This window comes from Phalangium opilio, unplaced genomic scaffold (genome assembly GCF_054372755.1).
Source record: "Phalangium opilio isolate 3A_F unplaced genomic scaffold, DU_Popi_V2 ptg000390l_1, whole genome shotgun sequence".
Taxonomy (NCBI): domain Eukaryota; kingdom Metazoa; phylum Arthropoda; class Arachnida; order Opiliones; family Phalangiidae; genus Phalangium; species Phalangium opilio.
Window position 1 is genome coordinate 3,518,531 of NW_028324234.1, and position 20,099 is coordinate 3,538,629.

Consider the following 20,099-nt stretch of genomic DNA (forward strand, 5'->3'; position numbering starts at 1 on the left):
TATTAAAATTTAAATTAGAATCTATTTTGACTCTCAATTGACACATACCATCTAACGCGGTCACTTTTGATTCAGAAATTTTATGAGCCCCTCGTTCCCGTTAAAAGGCCTTAACTCTCCACAACTGACTGCATTCTAACATCTTGTCTAGCGTTAGCGAGGTTGAATCATAAGTGAAAAGAGGTAGGTGTTTGCCTTGCATCTTCACCCCTCTAGTAAGACGTCGAACACCCCACCCCACCCCCATAAACAACAAATGAAGAAGGCAGGTAAAGGCTTATAATTCACGTTAACGCAACTACATTCTCAGTTGGGCTCTGCGTTAACCCTACTCTTCCAATGCTTGGAGCATCACCCGATCGTTTGGTTTACGAAGAAAATGTTGGCTTTGGGCTCTTGGAAATAAAAACACTGGCCAAATGTAAGGAACAAATGTAAGGAACAAGGCAAAAGCATTGAAAAAGCAATGCTAGCCAAAGACCCAACCACAAATATTTTAACGAGGAACGAAAATGGCAGTTTGTTTTTGGATCAAAAACATAATTTTTTCTTCCAAATCCAAGGCCAGCTGGGATTAACTGGCCTGAAGTGGTGCGACTTACTCGTTGATTTTGGCAATGATAAGCCTTTCTGTGATAGAATCCCTTTTGATTCACACGCATTTAACACTAAAATGGCTCCTAAGCTCTTAGAGTATTATTTAAGTAATCTAGAAAAATCAATGTGATATTTAGGAATGAAAAATATGTGATATTTTGGCATAAAGTTAGATGATGTATGTTGAATACATGCTTAAATGGCTCCATGGTTCCTATAAAATGTCCAAACCATGGTTAGTTCCCTATCAGACATGCGTTCTGGTACCAAATCGGAAACAAAACTTATAAATCCATTTGGAGTACAACCGATTAAGCCCTTCGCTGTGTTATGGGTCTTACAAGAGGACCAAGTATCGCTCTTGTAATCGTCAGGCTTTTGAATGAAAAACTCGGTGGCATCAATAATAACCCTAGTTTTTCCAAGTTTCTTCTTAAACTCTTCAGGCTTATGGTCATCCACTAGCTTTCGAGAAGGCCAGATTCTTCATTTAGATAATCTTTTCTCTAATAAGTCAATCCATACAATGCACAATTTGAAACCGTTGAAGACGAAATTTCAAAACGATACGCTAAATCTGCAACGATTTTTCTTTTTCATTCTAGCATAGGCATCCAGCTCACTTCGTTGACAAAATCTAAACTTATTTATAACTTAAACTAACGTTAGGGTTGTTCTAATTAGGGAAACGAGGAAGGATTTCGGTTATAATTAACTAAGTATTACGGAACATTTCTTATTTTTACATTCACTCATAAATTCTAATTTAATTAATTCAAAGGAACAAAGGACTATTAGTCAATATGCAAAATGGTTAATTATTAAAACGGTTATTATACGAAATGATGTTACAAAAGGTGCAAAGCTCTTATTGTTTTACGGTTTATTTTTATTCCATCGTTATACCATGGTATAGGTTTTCACTTACGTTAGGTTGACTTATGGTTTTCTTATGTTAAACTGACTTCTGATTTTTTTACGTGCCGTAACTTCACGCGCGGCAGAAAAACGCCGACGTCGTTATCTTCTAAATGCTCCTGGTTTTCATGACAAATCCTAATTCAAGTCCTGGTCGAGCTTTGCTTGGACGTTCAGAGGAAAAATGGTCGAGAATACATTTCAGGCAACATAAAATCGTTAAAAAAGCGACGCATGATTTTTCATTAACCTTTTGATTTCACTGTGTAATTTTAAAGCTGTTGAGTTCAAACATAAGAAAATAATATTTAGCTCCCTATAAGTATGAAACGTAGTACATTTTCATACTACAGCATTTGCTTCCAAATTTGGCGCGCTTACGCTTTTACGCCCCGTGGGATAAGTTTCGGTACTACGAGTAAAGGGGGGGGGGGTGAAACCATCGCCGCGACCTAAGGTGTCCGCCAAAGGCACGATGGGCCGGGAAAATATGGCCGCGCCCGTAGAGACACAAGATACTCCTTACCTCAGTACTAATGTAGGCGCTAGCCTCGTTCGTCAAAATATCACGCCATCTATTAATTTATTATGATAATTTTGACATGTACTTAATCAGTTATATTTATCATAATAATTTTGACATGTACTTAATCAGTTATATTTATCATAATAATTTTGACATGTACTTAATCAGTTATATTTATCATAATAATTTTGACATGTACTTAATCAGTTATATTTATCATAATAATTTTGACATGTACTTAATCAGTTATATTTATCATAATAATTTTGACATGTACTTAATCAGTTATATTTATCATAATAATTTTGACATGTACTTAATCAGTTATATTTATCATAATAATAATAACTTCTAGACCTTTTAACTATTTAATTACGATATAAAATTTGAAAATTTCCTAAACAAATATTTCAACTTTTTAACGCCAAAAACTCTTAATAGGTGGCATTAGAAACTTTTTTCAAATTTCAATGGAAGAAAATGCCGTTTACATGGCTTAAATGGAGAGTTTCATACTTATAGGGAGCTATATATTATTTTCTTATGGTTCAAATTGTTTCAACCTTTCATGCTCCCACTGGAGGCAATTCTCTAACTTTTGAAGCGAGTTATGGCAAGTGCTACGTATCGTTCAAAGGGTTGGTGCCAACCTCGTTCCGTGGTCTATGGGAGCTCGATATCTAAATAGGCGATTAACAATACACAGAAAAAACAACGTGTAGGTTTTGAGCACATCGATTTGATTTAAACATTTTGAAAATCTAAATCCCTAGATTTGACGTGCAAAAACTAAACACCAACTAGTACCAATGGGTTTAATACCTAAACATATAAAAAATAAAACACAACAGCGCAATGAAAGCCTTTGAAAACACGATTAAAATCTAAACTTGTAGTAAAGTGGGCATAAACAGAAACGCCAGGGTTTAACGTGTTCAAAACAGTCTCTAGGTGTAAATGGTATAAACATATTGACGTGATGTGGTTAACTCGAGCACCTAAGGAAGAATAATTAATATTTTATTTGGTGAATCTGTTTTAACCCCTTCTCATGCCAAGAGGCCAAGGTTCAGAAATTTGGGAACGGGGTACATTCATTCTCTGGTGTTTGACCCGTCAAAAGAAAGAATTTACTCACAAAAGAGTCATATTAGCACTTCGGCCATATTTGGTAAGTAAATAAAATTTTATTATTATATTAGTTAGGTTTATAATATAACAGGGTTTAAATTTGAGTTATGAATTCTAATTTTACAAAAATTTTGCTCATTAAACGGTTTGACTCACGTTAAAATTGCCATCAAAAATGTTTCAGTGTTATTTTTGTTTTGAACTGGAAGTTTAGATCAGAGGTTTATTAATAATAACCGATCAAAATATATTACTAGTTATCTTGGTGTACCATCGTAAAAACATCAAAATGGGGTTTTCTCGAGGGGCTTCTCACTTCCCCAAAAAATGTACACCTGCAGATTTCTTATTTCCAAATATTTCCGATTTATTTCTATTATTTTTGTATTTCTTTATTTCCCGATATTTCTCCTAAAATTTCCAATATTTTCACGATATTTCCTTTAAATTTCCAATATTTCCATTATTCCTTCGTATTTCAAATATTTCTCAGTATTTCTATTATTCCATCGTATTTATTTCAAATATTTCTCAGTATTTCTATTATTCCTTCGTATTTCAAATATTTCTCAGTATTTCCAATATTCCTTCGTATTTCTAATATTTCTGATTAATTCTGTTATTTAATAGCATTTTTGATATTTCTAAATCTCTCAACCATCATCATAACAATAATCTACAACCTTTACGGTTAAATGAAGTTGGAATCGTTTTTAAAAGACTACTTTTGAATTCAAAGATACTTGATTTTCTGATTATAAAAGTTTTCAGTATTAATATCAATTCAGTTCAAAAATTTTTTTAGTTCCATTGTTTAAAGATTTCATTTGTTTCATAAGTTCATAAGATATGTTCCATTAGTTTGTCACTGGTAATTAAGAGTTTGTCACGAAGTAACGTAGGTGAAACGTCATATATTGTCGTAAAGTGACGCCTGGTGAAGCTCTGTCAAAGGCTTAGTAAAATGAACTGTAGAACCGAGTGTAGTCAGTTCTTGCATCGTTCTCGAACTAGCTCTCAGTAATTCTCTAGTATTACGAAGTGCAGGAAGTGTCATAGTTATGGAACATATCTTATAAACTTATGGTATTTTTTATTTATTATGCTTCCATATTAAATCCAAAACATATATTAGTATTTAAGAAAACTAATTAGAAACAATCTGAATTTCAAATGTAAAAGATTCCCGCTGCAACTTTGGATAATATCTCAACTTGTGACGTCACACGTTACATAAAGCAGACAACGCTTCAAGGCCGCCCAAAACCTTTCTCAAACCGAAGACGGATCGAGACCCCCTTAGGCATAACCAGGGAATTTTCTGAATCACGAACTAACAAACCTTTTAGAGTAGCTCAGTGAAATCAATCTAAATCAGTGAAATCACTATACAAAGCAGTCAAATCAAGAAATCATCAAATCAATCAAATCAATCAAATCATTAAAATCACTATGAAATCAATGCCAAATCACTCGAATCACTACCAAATCATTCGAATCACTAGCAAATCATTCAAATCACTAGCAAATCATTCAAATCACTAGCAAATCATTCAAATTACTAGCAAATCATTCAAATCACTAGCAAATCATTCAAATCACTAGCAAATCATTCAAATCCTCGACAAATTATGCAAATCGCACCAAATCATTCAAATCCTCGGCAAATCATTCACCAGTCACCAGTCATTCAAATCGTACAAATCTTTCACCAGTCACCAGTCATTCAAATCGTACAAATCTTTCAAATCATTTCAAAATCCTTCAAATCACTTAAATCGAATCGAAATCAGCGTAAAATCGTGAAAATCACTCCCAAATCATTCAAATCGGCTCCAAATCAGCAAAACAGTCAAATCATTCTTAAATCTTTGAAATCATCAAAATCGAGAAAGATTTCAAATCTCGTACGCTCTCATGAGTAATGACGGCCCCCTCGAGCTCGCCTCCCTCAGAAAAGGCTGAGGAAAATACAAATCTCTGCTTTACCAAGATTTTGCCATATTTCCTCGAATTTCCGATGATATTTCCGATATTTCTCATTATTTCCGATATTTCTCATTATTTCCGATAATTCTCATTATTTCCCAATATTTCCGATAATTCTCATTATTTCCCAATATTTCCGATAATTCTCATTATTTCCCAATATTTCCGATAATTCTCATTATTTCCCAATATTTCCGATATGTCTCATTATTTCCCTATATTTCCGATATTTCTCATTATTTCCCAATATTTCCGATATTTCTTATTATTTCAGATATTTCAGATATTTCCGATATTTCTCAATATTTCGATATTTCTCAATATTTCGATATTTCAGATATTTCCGATATTTCTCAATATTTCGATATTTCTCAATATTTCGATATTTCTCGAAATATGAAATATATTTCTTAAGGCTTGTACAGCATATTTCGTAAGTGGCTAGCCCCTCCGGTTTTCTATTAAAAATCAAGATGATGCTAAACTTGCAAATGGGTGTATAAAATAGGTTTAAAGTTTTTCTTAAGCCTTTGTAGGCTTCTAGATAATTTAAATGGGACCGGTCAGTTCCAAGGTTTTGTTAAGGGACGACCACGTTGACTGTTTTACCATTACCAAGGTTATTACATTTGTATATTGATAAAAGGCGAGAAAAATACAGGAGGGAGACTGTTTTTACTTTACATTCCTAAAGATATTTCTTTAATTTCACTGTCTTTTATTGACCGAAACTGTATAAAAGCAAGTATGAGTGAAGGTCGGAGTCTCTCTAATTGATGCTAATTCACCTAAAATGACTCAACAATTTGAATATCTATTAAACACAACCCTTTTAAACAAGTTGGGAAAACCAAAATTTTACCTCTCTGAGTCGAGAGGATTACTTACAAACTTACACAACTAGACACGGCATTATTTCTCTTTTTTAATGAGCAATTGCATAAGCTAAAATTCGTAAATTGTTAAAGCCGTATAGAAAGCTTTGCGAATATACATTAAAGCAGACGATATTTTAAAGCAGACAACATTTTACATCCAATAAGGATATGTCTTGTACACAATGAAATCAGTCAATGGGGAAAAACAGGAAATGAAGAGTATAAATTTTGGAAAGATATTACCTTTATGTGTTAGTAAGGGCCCCAATCGTCTACGCCTCAACTGTATACCCTTTATGACCAAAGCTACATCTGAATTGCCGGGTAAATACCATCCTCTCGTTTCACCTCAACAATATTCTTAGTACCTATAAACCGTTTACCACCATACTTTTCACTGATCTGAAGACCACCGTGATTCTTTCTTCTATTAAGAAATCTAAACCCAATTATTTAAATTTGTATTTAACTTTCGGCTCTCTCTGAACCGTTACTGTCTTTAACACAGAAAAAGAAAACAAAACCCATATTTCATTTAACCTCGGGCCTCAATTGTCTACTCTTTGGTTCACTAGGCCTATTACGGATAATACTCCAGGTTTCGAATATTAGCTATGGATAAGAACAGCGCAATTACGGGAACCTCAACAATATTCTTAGTACCTATAAACCGTTTACGACCATACTTTTCACTGATCTGAAGACCACCGTGATTCTTTCTTCTATTAAGAAATCTAAACCCAATTATTTAAATTTGTATTTAACTTTCGGCTCTTTCTGAACCGTTACTGTTTCTTTAACACAGAAAAAGAAAACAAAACCCATATTTCATTTTACCTCGGGCCTCAATTGTCTACTCTTTGGTTCACTAGGCCTATTACGGATAATACTCCATTTAACCGACAGAGTCTATGCCTTAGCGTTCTTTTCGTAATCTCTGAAGCAAGGGTTTTCCAATATGCAGATGTAGTAGAGCTTAAGTAATATATTAACAGCCATTTCAAATAAATATATAAAAAATGTCCTTGGAATATCAAAATTATACAGAGCTTTAAAACCACAAAACTACTAAAGGCATCGCACTTTATATTATGACAAAAGGAAATATTAAGGTTTTGTAGGATTTCTTTACACATCAACACAAGGCAAACTGCTAGCGCGATGCACTTGTGTAACCACGGACGGACACACATAGACTGCTGTATAACATTTTCTGTCTTACTTTTGAGTTGAGAAACAAGAATATCTTAAATACTGAAATAAATATAATTAATATTAAACATTTTCTTCGTTAGTTATTCTTATTGAGCGTTGTATTTTTTAAAAAAAGAATAATTAGACATTCTTGAGAGAATTGACTAAGTTTAACGTTTGAAATGAAGGATACGCCTGTTGTTTCGCCCTACTCAAATCGGTAGTATATAAAGGTTTCGAATATTAGCTATGGATAAGAACAGCGCAATTACGTGAACTTTTGGTGCAAGACCGACCATTTGGGGGGGCTAGACATTTTTCGTAACCATAGCCGATCGCCACGTATACCTTAACCTTAACAATGATGATGGAGATAGAAGACAATATGTACAGACTGGTGTCCATGTGGAAAGCACAAAAGACCAGAGGATGGTGGTGATTAGAAGTCAGTATTTACAGACTTGTGGGAAGGACAAAAGACCAGATGTTGATGGTGTTTAGAAGCCAATAAGTACCGACTGGTGTCCATGTGGGATGGAGAAAAGACCAGAGGATGGTGGTGTATAGTAGCCAGTAACTACAGACTGGTGTTTATGTGCGACGGAAATATGAGTTGAGGATGGTGGGGTTAGACAGACAAATGATTAATGACCAGTATAAGTGGAATTCAATTTTCCAAATATCCGGGAACTGTAAATGCGGTCCGGAAACTTAGAACACATTTTCTCCGATTTTCCAGCTGCGAACGCTGTCCTCTGGTGTGTAACTACTGACAGAAACGTCGATATTAGAACCTCTTCGTGAGATACATCAGGTAAAACTAAGCAGCGATCTTAGAGTTTCGTGGAAGTTGAAATAAGGAACGTGAGGTGAAAAAAAAACGCTTAGCAGTGTAATAAACAGAAACTTGGGTTTCATTTTGAGAGGTTTTAAACAACACAAATTAGAGTTCTTTTTTCAGAGGTTTTAAGCAACATCAATTAGTGTTTCTTTCAACCCAAAATCATGTATGAATTTAACCCAATTTGTGACTACCTTTAATCCCAATGATTCTTCAAAATTACAATTAACCCTTACTAGGGTTGTTTTTTTACCCAAATATGATTTTAAAATATAAGCAGTAATGGGGTTACTGTTTAGCTGAGCTATCGTTTACGTTGACTCAACATTGGTTTAAATAAACAACCAATTCTAGCGTCAAGGAACAACAACTTAAATAATGGGTCGGTTAAATACTGGCCCAGCAAAGAGTTGATAAATAGCCCACTTTGGGTCAAAAACAACCCAGCATATTTTAGAATGTACACTCGCGGTGACCCATTATTTTTAAAACTGACGTAGTTATATCTCGCGTGTAACAGCATATTATATGCATAGTGGCACAATGTTAGGGAAACTAACCTACAATTCACATTATGTACTCGTGCAAGTTGAACTAGGATATAAGCCTTGGCAAGAGTAAGCTAAGAAAAAGCATTCGTAGCCCATAATTATGTGAAAATTTCGAATATATTTTTGGGAAAGAATAATTGCGTGAGAAGTGTCACATATGGCAGCGAGAAATCGAAATATGAATGTAAATACGTGGAAAGGCAGAAAAATATCTCCGCGAAAACTAATGGTATTTATTTTGCGTTTAGATGTATTATTTTAGAGTGAACATTTACACAAGAAATTTTGAAGTCATGTTGAAAGAAATAAAATAAACCTTGGAGGTATATTACTTCAAAGGGAGCTATATGACGTTGTCCTCTATCCTTTCGTTTCGGCTACGAAAACAAGGTCTATAGCGCAAAAGTAAGCGAAAAACGAAATGGGTAAAAACACATAATGAAGCGTGTTCTCTAGAAAACATTTCTTGCCGAAATCATGATTTAGGGTAATTGGCAATATTGCTGTAAACATAAGCGACTGAATTACGGTAAACAACCGCATTTATTTGGCGTTTAGTTTTGAAGAAGACCAAATAAAGCCATATCACTTTGGAAATGGATTTTGGCAAAATTTGATAACTACAGCTATAATTCACTTTTTAAAAGCGTACAATTTTAACCTCCTTAAACAGATCAATATGAACAATTAGGGAAACGTATTTGTTTCTTTTTGCGTAAAGTCTCGCGAGTAGAGGTACAATGGGCGTCCGAGATCATTGCGCGGACGTTGTAGAGGTTGTGGAGGTTGGGACAAAATGGCGTTGAAAAGCGTTGATAAATACAGAGAAGTGGTAATGTTAGTAGTAGGAAAGTACCGATTCTGGGTCACTGGCGTCGTGCCAGATCTGGCACATGAACTGGCACCAGTAAATATGGCGTCAATGAATCAAACATGGCGTCAGTCAGTGCCAGCATCGTGTCAGATGGCACTAGTAAATATGGCGTCAATGAATCAGACATGGCGTCAGTCAGTGCCAGCATCGTGTCAGATGGCACCAGTAAAAATGGCGTCAATGAATCAAACATGGCGTCCACCGCATTTTTCTTCTTATGGCGTCAATGAATCAAACATGGCGCCCACAGCATTTTTCTTCTTATGGTGCCAGCGAATCAAACATTTTTCTCACAATCCTGCTGTGACGTCAATGACACGTCCTCCTATGACGTCAGTGAATCAGATGCACCCTGAAAATGTTAGGCCTTTGTGTCATATTACCTTTCGGATATATTGGTTCAAACGTATATGACGGTAGAACCGATATCGTTACTAACACTGTATTTAAATTCAAGTGTATACAACTCTAAAAAATTCGTATAATACATAGAAATGAATTTAAATAATAAATATTCAAATTTAATACTTAAACTCGGATGGTAAATAAACGGCCTATGTCAATAATTAGAAATCATGATAAGCGCTTGTATGAAACTCTTTTTATTAAGTTTTATTATTAAAAACATAAAATTTCTCTTATCATAATATATTATTATTTGAACTGATAAGGGAAATAAACTCTGTCTCACATTGCCAACAGCAAAGTGAACCTTCGATCTGATAAGAGAACCAATAATGATTTTGAAATGATAAAAGCATATGCCTCGATTTATCCATTCTTTCACATACATGTCGAGGAAAGGAACAAATATTTGATCTTCCTAAAAGTATGGATTAACAGTAAATAGAAAAGATGGCAATTGTATATCCTAAACACAAACAAAATCAAATTCAAACCTTACTAAACAATGATAAAAGGGTAAAACTCATTTCAAAATCATCGGTAAATTTCCTCCGAGCGTGAGCAAGCAAAGGTTAAATTGATTAGTGCAGAAGTGAACTAATTTCAGAAATATGGCGGGTAGACTTTCGAACTACCCACGCTTTAGTCCATGCGTTTAATTAATTTCTAAAGTCAACATGATTAGAGCAAACTTTCCTATTTGTGTTCAAACCTACCCTATTTCTGTTCAGAGTTTCACTATTTTTGTTCATAGTTTCACTATTTCTGTACAGAGTTTCACTATTTTTGTTCATAGTGTCACTATTTCTGTTCAGAGTTTCACTATTTTTGATCATAGTTTCACAATTTTTGATCATAGTTTCATAATTTTTGTTCAGTGTTTCACTATTTCTGTTCAGTGTTTCACTATTTCTTTTCGGAGTTTCACTATTTCTGTTCGGTGTTTCACTATTTCTGTTCAGAGTTTCACTATTTCTGTTCAGAGTTTCACTATTTCTGTTCAGTGTTTCACTATTTCTGTTCAGTGTTTCACTATTTCTGTTCGGTGTTTCACTATTTCTGTTCGGTGTTTCACTATTTCTGTTCAGCGTTTCACTATTTCTGTTTGGTGTTTCACTATTTCTGTTCAGTGTTTCACTATTTCTGTTCAGAGTTTCACTATTTCTGTTCAGAGTTTCACTATTTTTGTTCAGAGTTTCACTTTTTCTGTTCAGAGTTTCACTATTTCTGTTCAGTGTTTCACTATTTCTGTGCAGTGTTTCACTATTTCTGTTCGGTGTTTCACTATTTCTGTTCAGAGTTTCACTATTTCTGTTCAGTGTTTCACTATTTCTGTTCGGTGTTTCACTATTTCTGTTCGGTGATTCACTATTTCTGTTCGGTGATTCACTATTTCTGTTCGCTGATTCACTATTTCTGTTCGGCGTTTCACTATTTCTGTTCGGCGTTTCACTATTTCTGTTCGGCGTTTCACTATTTCTGTTCGGTGTTTCACTATTTCTGTTCGGTGATTCACTATTTCTGTTCGGTGATTCACTATTTCTGTTCGGCGTTTCACTATTTCTGTTCGGCGTTTCACTATTTCTGTTCGGCGTTTCACTATTTCTGTTCGGCGTTTCACTATTTCTGCTCGGCGTTTCACTATTTCTGTTCGGCGTTTCACTATTTCTGTTCAGTGTTTCACTATTTCTGTTCAGAGTTTCACTATTTCTGTTCAGAGTTTCACTATTTCTGTTCAGAGTTTCACTATTTCTGTTCAGTGTTTCACTATTTCCGTTCACACCTTTCCTATTACTGTTCATACCTTTCCTATTACTGTTCATACCTTTCCTATTACTGTTCATACCTTTCCTATTACTGTTCATACCTTTCCTATTACTGTTCATACCTTTCCTATTACTGTTCATACCTTTCCTATTACTGTTCATACCTTTCCTATTACTGTTCATACCTTTCCTATTACTGTTCATACCTTTCCAATTACTGTTCATACCTTTCCAATTACTGTTCACACCCTTCCGATTACTGTTCACACCTTTCCTATTACTGTTCACACCTTTACTATTACTGTTCATACCTTTCCAATTACTGTTCACACCTTTCCTATTACTGTTCACATCTTTCCAATTACTGTTCACACCTTTCCAATTACTGTTCACACCTTTCCTATTACTGTTCACACCTTTCCTATTACTGATCATAAGTTTCCTATTACTGTTCACACCTTTCCTATTACTTTTCATACGTTTCCTATTACTGTTCACACCTTTCCTATTACTGTTCAAACGTTTGTTATTTTTATTCAAACCTCTGTTATATTTATTCAAAACTGTGTTATTTTCACTCAAACCTTTGTTATTTCTGTTCAAACCTTTGTTATTTCTGTTCAAACCTTTGTTATTTCTGTTCAAACTTTTCTTATTTCTGTTTTAAAACTTTTTAATTTTTCGTTCCTTTGCTTAATTTTTCCTTCATATACTATATTTTCAAATTATCTAGTTAATGATTCCTTCATCTGATAAATTTGCGCGTCATCTGCTTAATATTTCTTATTATTCTTAACTTTTCCTTTTACTATTCAAAAATTTCGAATTGCTGTTCAAATAGTTTAAAAAAAAACACCCTATTTGTAGCTAAACCTTTGTTTTTCTGTTCAATTCTTTGTTTTTTTTTGTTCAAACCCTTGTTATTTCTGTTCGAACTTTTGTTAATGACTGTTCAAAATTTTCTTATTTCTGTTCAAAGTTTCACTATTTCTGTTCAAAGTTTTACTATTTATGTTTTAAGTTTCACTATTTCTGTTCAAAGTTTCACTCTTTCTGTTCAAAGTTTCACTCTTTCTGTTCAAAGTTTCACTATTTATGTTCAAAGTTTCACTATCTATGTTAAAAGTTTCACTCTTTCTGTTAAAAGTTTCACTCTTTATGTTCAAAGTTTCACTCTCTATGTTCAAAGTTTCACCCCTTATGTTAAAAGTTTCACTCTTTCTGTTAAAAGTTTCACTCTTTATGTTCAAAGTTTCACTCTTTATGTTCAAAGTTTCACTCTTTATGTTCAAAGTTTCACTCTTTATGTTCAATTTTTCACCCCTTATGTTAAAAGTTTCACTCTTTATGTTCAAAGTTTCACTATTTCTGTTCAAAGTTTTACTCATTATGTATGTTCGAAGTTTCACTCTTTCTGTTCAAAGTTTCCCTATTGTTCAAAGTTTTACTATTTATGTTCAAAGTTTTACTATTTATGTTCAGTTTTTCCCTGTTTCTGTTCAGACATTTCTTATTTCTGCTGAAACGGTTTTTTATTACTGTTCAAACTTATGTTATTTCTGCTGATACGTTTTTTATTTCTTTTCAAACTTTTGTTGTTCCTACTGAAACGTTTCAAACTTTTCTTATTTTGTTGCAAGTTTATTTTTTCTTTTTCCCCAAGCTTTTCATGTTTCTGTTCTAATTTTTATTATTTCGGCGATTAAAATTACTTTTTCCGAAATTCTACATCGCTTTACTAATTTCTATGGTTTTGAAATCGAATTTCAAAGTTCCATATCCAAAATTCCCATGTGATATAAATGTGAATACCTTATTACCTAGTAATGTATGAATTCCTAGAATATAAACGTCTTACTCTTAATCGGAATACATTAATTCGTGATTTTAAATTACTTTAGTTTTGTGAGATTTAGAACTCTAGATAAATTCCTAATCCAACTGGAAAAGTTTATATGGAAAACGAATTTTCAAGGTGAAAGATAACGTAGTGTAAAACGGATGATTTCGAAGTTCAGACTAAATAACAGAAAATCAATGAAACACCATCTCCCCTTTAACATTAATTTATGTTTTGATATTATTGCAGTTTGGTTTCAAATAAGTTTATAGGTATTTACGTAACAGAAAACGTTTTCAAATGACACAATTGCGATTAAGTTTTCTTCACAGGAAACTAAAAAAGTGGTTGAAAGTGACATGAAGTGTCTATAATTCATTTTAAAGTATCGGCAAAACACTAAAAATTCGTTAAAGTTTCGCTAAATGTTTAGTAAACGTTTCGTTATTCGACTTAAATATATCCGATATTGTTAATATATGACTATTATAAAACAGATAATGAAGTTGAATGACGAAAAAGAGGTCGAAAGTGTTGTTAATCTACTAAAATTCAGATGAAACTGATGTGAAATGAAAGCATTCGATTGAAAGCGAACTAATACGACTAAGGAAGTGGATCAAAGTTTTGTTAAACTACTAAAATGTGGTTCAAATCACATTCAAAGGAACTAAAAAGCAGTTGAACGTTGATGAAGTGACAAAGGTACGATTGTAAGTAATGTGTTTAATATTTTTATAAATTTAACCACTTTGGAACAGAAAAACTCCAATGCAAAACCAGATGGACAGGCGTAGGTTCAATAGACAATGACCAGGGGAGGGCCGCCACACGCGTTTTTTCCCCCGGCGCGTGTTTTATAATAGTCATATATTAACAATATCGGATATATTTAAGTCGAATAACGAAACGTTTACTATACATTTAGCGAAACTTTAACGAATTTTTAGTGTTTTGCCGATACTTTAAAATGAATTATAGACACTTCATGTCACTTTCAACCACTTTTTTAGTTTCCTGTGAAGAAAACTTAATCGCAATTCTGTCATTTGAAAACGTTTTCTGTTACGTAAATACCTATAAACTTATTTGAAACCAAACTGCAATAATATCAAAACATAAATTAATGTTAATGGGGTGATGGTGTTTCATTGATTTTCTGTTATTTAGTCTGAACTTCGAAATCATCCGTTTTACACTACGTTATCTTTCACCTTGAAAATTCGTTTTCCATATAAACTTTTGCAGTTGGATTAGGAATTTATCTAGAGTTCTAAATCTCACAAAACTAAAGTAATTTAAAATCACGAATTAATGAATTCCGATTAAGAGTAAGACGTTTATATTCTAGGAATTCATACATTACTAGGTAATAAGGTATTCACATTTATATCACATGGGAATTTTGGATATGGAACTTTGAAATTCGATTTCAAAACCATAGAAATTAGTAAAGCGATGTAGAATTTCGGAAAAAGTAATTTTAATCGCCGAAATAATAAAAATTAGAACAGAAACATGAAAAGCTTGGGGAAAGAGAATAAATAAACTTGCAACAAAATAAGAAAAGTTTGAAACGTTTCAGTAGGAACAACAAAAGTTTGAAAAGAAATAAAAAACGTATCAGCAGAAATAACATAAGTTTGAACAGTAATAAAAAACCGTTTCAGCAGAAATAAGAAATGTCTGAACAGAAACAGGGAAAAATTGAACATAAATAGTAAAACTTTGAACATAAATAGTAAAACTTTGAACAATAGGGAAACTTTGAACAGAAAGAGTGAAACTTCGAACATACATAATGAGTAAAACTTTGAACAGAAATAGTGAAACTTTGAACATAAAGAGTGAAACTTTGAACATAAAGAGTGAAACTTTGAACATAAAGAGTGAAACTTTGAACAGAAAGAGTGAAACTTTGAACATAAAGAGTGAAACTTTGAACATAAAGAGTGAAACTTTGAACATAAAGAGTGAAACTTTGAACATAAAGAGTGAAACTTTTAACAGAAAGAGTGAAACTTTTAACATAAGGGGTGAAACTTTGAACATAGAGAGTGAAACTTTGAACATAAAGAGTGAAACTTTTAACAGAAAGAGTGAAACTTTTAACATAAATAGTGAAACTTTGAACAGAAAGAGTGAAACTTTGAACAGAAAGAGTGAAACTTTGAACAGAAATAGTAAAACTTTGAACAGAAATAGTGAAACTTAAAACATAAATAGTAAAACTTTGAACAGAAATAGTGAAACTTTGAACAGAAATAAGAAAATTTTGAACAGTCATAACCAAAAGTTCGAACAGAAATAACAAGGGTTTGAACAAAAAAAACAAAGAATTGAACAGAAAAACAAAGGTTTAGCTACAAATAGAGTGTTTTTTTTTAAACTATTTGAACAGCAATTCGAAATTTTTGAATAGTAAAAGGAAAAGTTAAGAATAATAAGAAATATTAAGGAGATGACGCGCAAATTTATCAGATGAAGGAATCATTAACTAGATAATTTGAAAATATAGTATATGAAGGAAAAATTAAGCAAAGGAACGAAAAATTAAAAAGTTTTAAAACAGAAATAAGAAAAGTTTGAACAGAAATAACAAAGGTTTGAACAGAAATAACAAAGGTTTGAACAGAAATAACAGAGGTTTGAACAGGAATAACAAAGGTTTGAACAGGAATAACAAAGGTTTGAGTGAAAATAACACAGTTTTGAATAAATATAACAGAGGTTTGAATAAAAATAACAAACGTTTGAACAGTAATAGGAAAGGTGTGAACAGTAATAGGAAACGTATGAAAAGTAATAGGAAAGGTGTGAACAGTAATAGGAAACGTATGAACAGTAATAGGAAAGGTGTGAACAGTAATAGGAAAGGTGTGAACAGTAATAGGAAAGGTGTGAACAGTAATTGGAAAGGTGTGAACAGTAATAGGAAAGGTGTGAACAGTAATAGGAAAGGTGTGAACAGTAATAGGAAACGTATGAACAGTAACAGGAAAGGTGTGAACAGTAATAGGAAAGGTGTGAACAGTAATAGGAAAGGTGTGAACAGTAATTGGAAAGGTGTGAACAGTAATAGGAAAGGTGTGAACAGTAATTGGAAAGGTATGAACAGTAATAGTAAAGGTGTGAACAGTAATTGGAAAGGTGTGAACAGTAATAGGAAAGGTGTGAACAGTAATAGGAAAGGTGTGAACAGTAATTGGAAAGGTATGAACAGTAATTGGAAAGGTATGAACAGTAATTGGAAAGGTATGAACAGTAATAGGAAAGGTATGAACAGTAATAGGAAAGGTATGAACAGTAATAGGAAAGGTATGAACAGTAATAGGAAAGGTATGAACAGTAATAGGAAAGGTATGAACAGTAATAGGAAAGGTATGAACAGTAATAGGAAAGGTATGAACAGTAATAGGAAAGGTATGAACAGCAATAGGAAAGGTGTGAACAGAAATAGTGAAACTCTGAACAGAAATAGTGAAACTCTGAACAGAAATAGTGAAACGCTGAACAGAAATAGTGAAACTCTGAACAGAAATAGTGAAACGCTGAACAGAAATAGTGAAACGCCGAACAGAAATAGTGAAACGCCGAACAGAAATAGAGAAACGCCGAACAGAAATAGTGAAACGCCGAACAGAAATAGTGAAACGCCGAACAGAAATAGTGAAACGCCGAACAGAAATAGTGAAACACCGAACAGAAATAGTGAAACACCGAACAGAAATAGTGAAACGCCGAACAGAAATAGTGAAACACCGAACAGAAATAGTGAAACACCGAACAGAAATAGTGAAACACCGAACAGAAATAGTGAAACACCGAACAGAAATAGTGAAACACCGAACAGAAATAGTGAAACTCTGAACAGAAATAGTGAAACACCGAACAGAAATAGTGAAACACCGAACAGAAATAGTGAAACACTGAACAGAAATAGTGAAACACTGAACAGAAATAGTGAAACACTGAACAGAAATAGTGAAACTCTGAACAGAAATAGTGAAACTCTGAACAGAAATAGTGAAACTCTGAACAAAAATAGTGAAACTCTGAACAGAAATAGTGAAACTCTGAACAGAAATAGTGAAACACTGAACAGAAATAGTGAAACACCGAACAGAAATAGTGAAACGCCGAACAGAAATAGTGAAACACCGAACAGAAATAGTGAAACACCGAACAGAAATAGTGATACACTGAACAGAAATAGTGAAACACCGAACAGAAATAGTGAAACACCGAACAGAAATAGTGATACACTGAACAGAAATAGTGAAACACCGAACAGAAATAGTGAAACACTGAACAGAAATAGTGAAACACTGAACAGAAATAGTGAAACTCTGAACAGAAATAGTGAAACACCGAACAGAAATAGTGAAACTCCGAAAAGAAATAGTGAAACACTGAACAGAAGTAGTGACACACCGAACAGAAATAGTGAAACACTGAACAGAAATAGTGAAACACTGAACAGAAATAGTGAAACACTGAACAGAAATAGTGAAACTCTGAACAGAAATAGTGAAACTCTGAACAGAAATAGTGAAACTCTGAACAGAAATAGTGTAACTGAACAGAAAGAGTGAAACTTTGAACAAAAATAGTGAAACACTGAACAGAAATAATGAAACACTGAACAGAAATAGTGAAACACCGAACAGAAATATTGAAACGCCGAACAGAAATAGTGAAACACCGAACAGAAATAGTGAAACACCGAACAGAAATAGTGAAACTCTGAACAGAAATAGTGAAACACCGAACAGAAATAGTGAAACTCTGAACAGAAATAGTGAAACACTGAACAGAAATTGTGAAACACTGAACAAAAATTATGAAACTATGATCAAAAATTGTGAAACTATGATCAAAAATAGTGAAACTCTGAACAGAAATAGTGAAACTATGAACAAAAATAGTGAAACTCTGAACAGAAATAGGGTAGGTTTGAACACTAATAGGAAAGTTTGCTCTAATCATGTTGACTTTAGAAATGAATTAAACGCATGGACCAAAGCGTGGGTAGTTCGAAAGTCTACCCGCCATATTTCTGAAATTAGTTCACTTCTGCACTAATCAATTTAACCTTTGCTTGCTCACGCTCGGAGGAAATTTACCGATGATTTTGAAATGAGTTTTACCCTTTTATCATTGTTTAGTAAGGTTTGAATTTGATTTTGTTTGTGTTTAGGAGATACAATTGCCATCTTTTCTATTTACTGTTAATCCATACTTTTAGGAAGATCAAATATTTGTTCATTTCCTCGACATATATGTGAAAGAATGAATAAATCGAGGCATATGCTTTTATCATTTCAAAATCATTATTGGTTCTCTTATCAGATCGAAGGTTCACTTTGCTGTTGGCAATGTGAGACAGAGTTTATTTCCCTTATCAGTTCAAATAATAATATATTATGATAAGAGAAATTTTATGTTTTTAATAATAAAACTTAATAAAAAGAGTTTCATACAAGCGCTTATCATGATTTCTAATTATAGACATAGGCCGTTTATTTACCATCCGAGTTTCTCCATTCCCGTTCACCAACCTCGTATTTACATTTCCTATCCCTGAAATATGCCTATCAATAAAAGAAATTGGTTTAAGTTGAAATAATTTCTAAAGTTTATATTTAGAAGTATTAAGCTGAAATAGTATTAAATATGAATATAAATAGTATTAAATTTGAAATATGCTTATATTAAGGTTAATGAAAAGTATTAAATTTGAATATTTATTATTTAAATTCATTTCTATGTATTATACGAATTTTTTAGAGTTGTATGCACTTGAACTTAAATACAGTGTTAGTAACGATATCGGTTCTACCGTCATATACGTTTGAACCAATATATCCGAAAGGTAATATGACACAAAGGCCTCACATTTTCAGGGTGCGTCTGATTCACTGACGTCATAGGAGGACGTGTCATTGACGTCACAGCAGGATTGTGAGAAAAATGTTTGATTCGCTGGCACCATAAGAAGAAAAATGCTGTGGGCGCCATGTTTGATTCATTGACGCCATAAGAAGAAAAATGCGGTGGACGCCATGTTTGATTCATTGACGCCATTTTTACTGGTGCCATCTGACACGATGCTGGCACTGACTGACGCCATGTCTGATTCATTGACGCCATATTTACTAGTGCCATCTGACACGATGCTGGCACTGACTGAAGCCATGTTTGATTCATTGACGCCATATTTACTGGTGCCAGTTCATGTGCCAGATCTGGCACGACGCCAGTGACCCAGAATCGGTACTTTCCTACTACTAATGTTAGTTTAATGAAAGATAAGAGAGAAAATTATCGTAAGTAAACGTCCTCGATGGAGTTAAAGGGAGGGTGAATAAGAAAATCAAGTGATTTTTAAAAGGGAGGGTGGAGAGGGGTTTCTTCAACGAAACTGCACCAACACAAATTGTAAATAAAAAGGTTTGATGTAACAAATATGGGTCATTATTTAAAATGGACTTCAGCTTACAACACCCGTTTAATGGTCTCATAGCCGGGGCGACACAATAGGGGAAATCTTTCTTTGTGGCTAAACTTATAAAGCATTGGGATATAT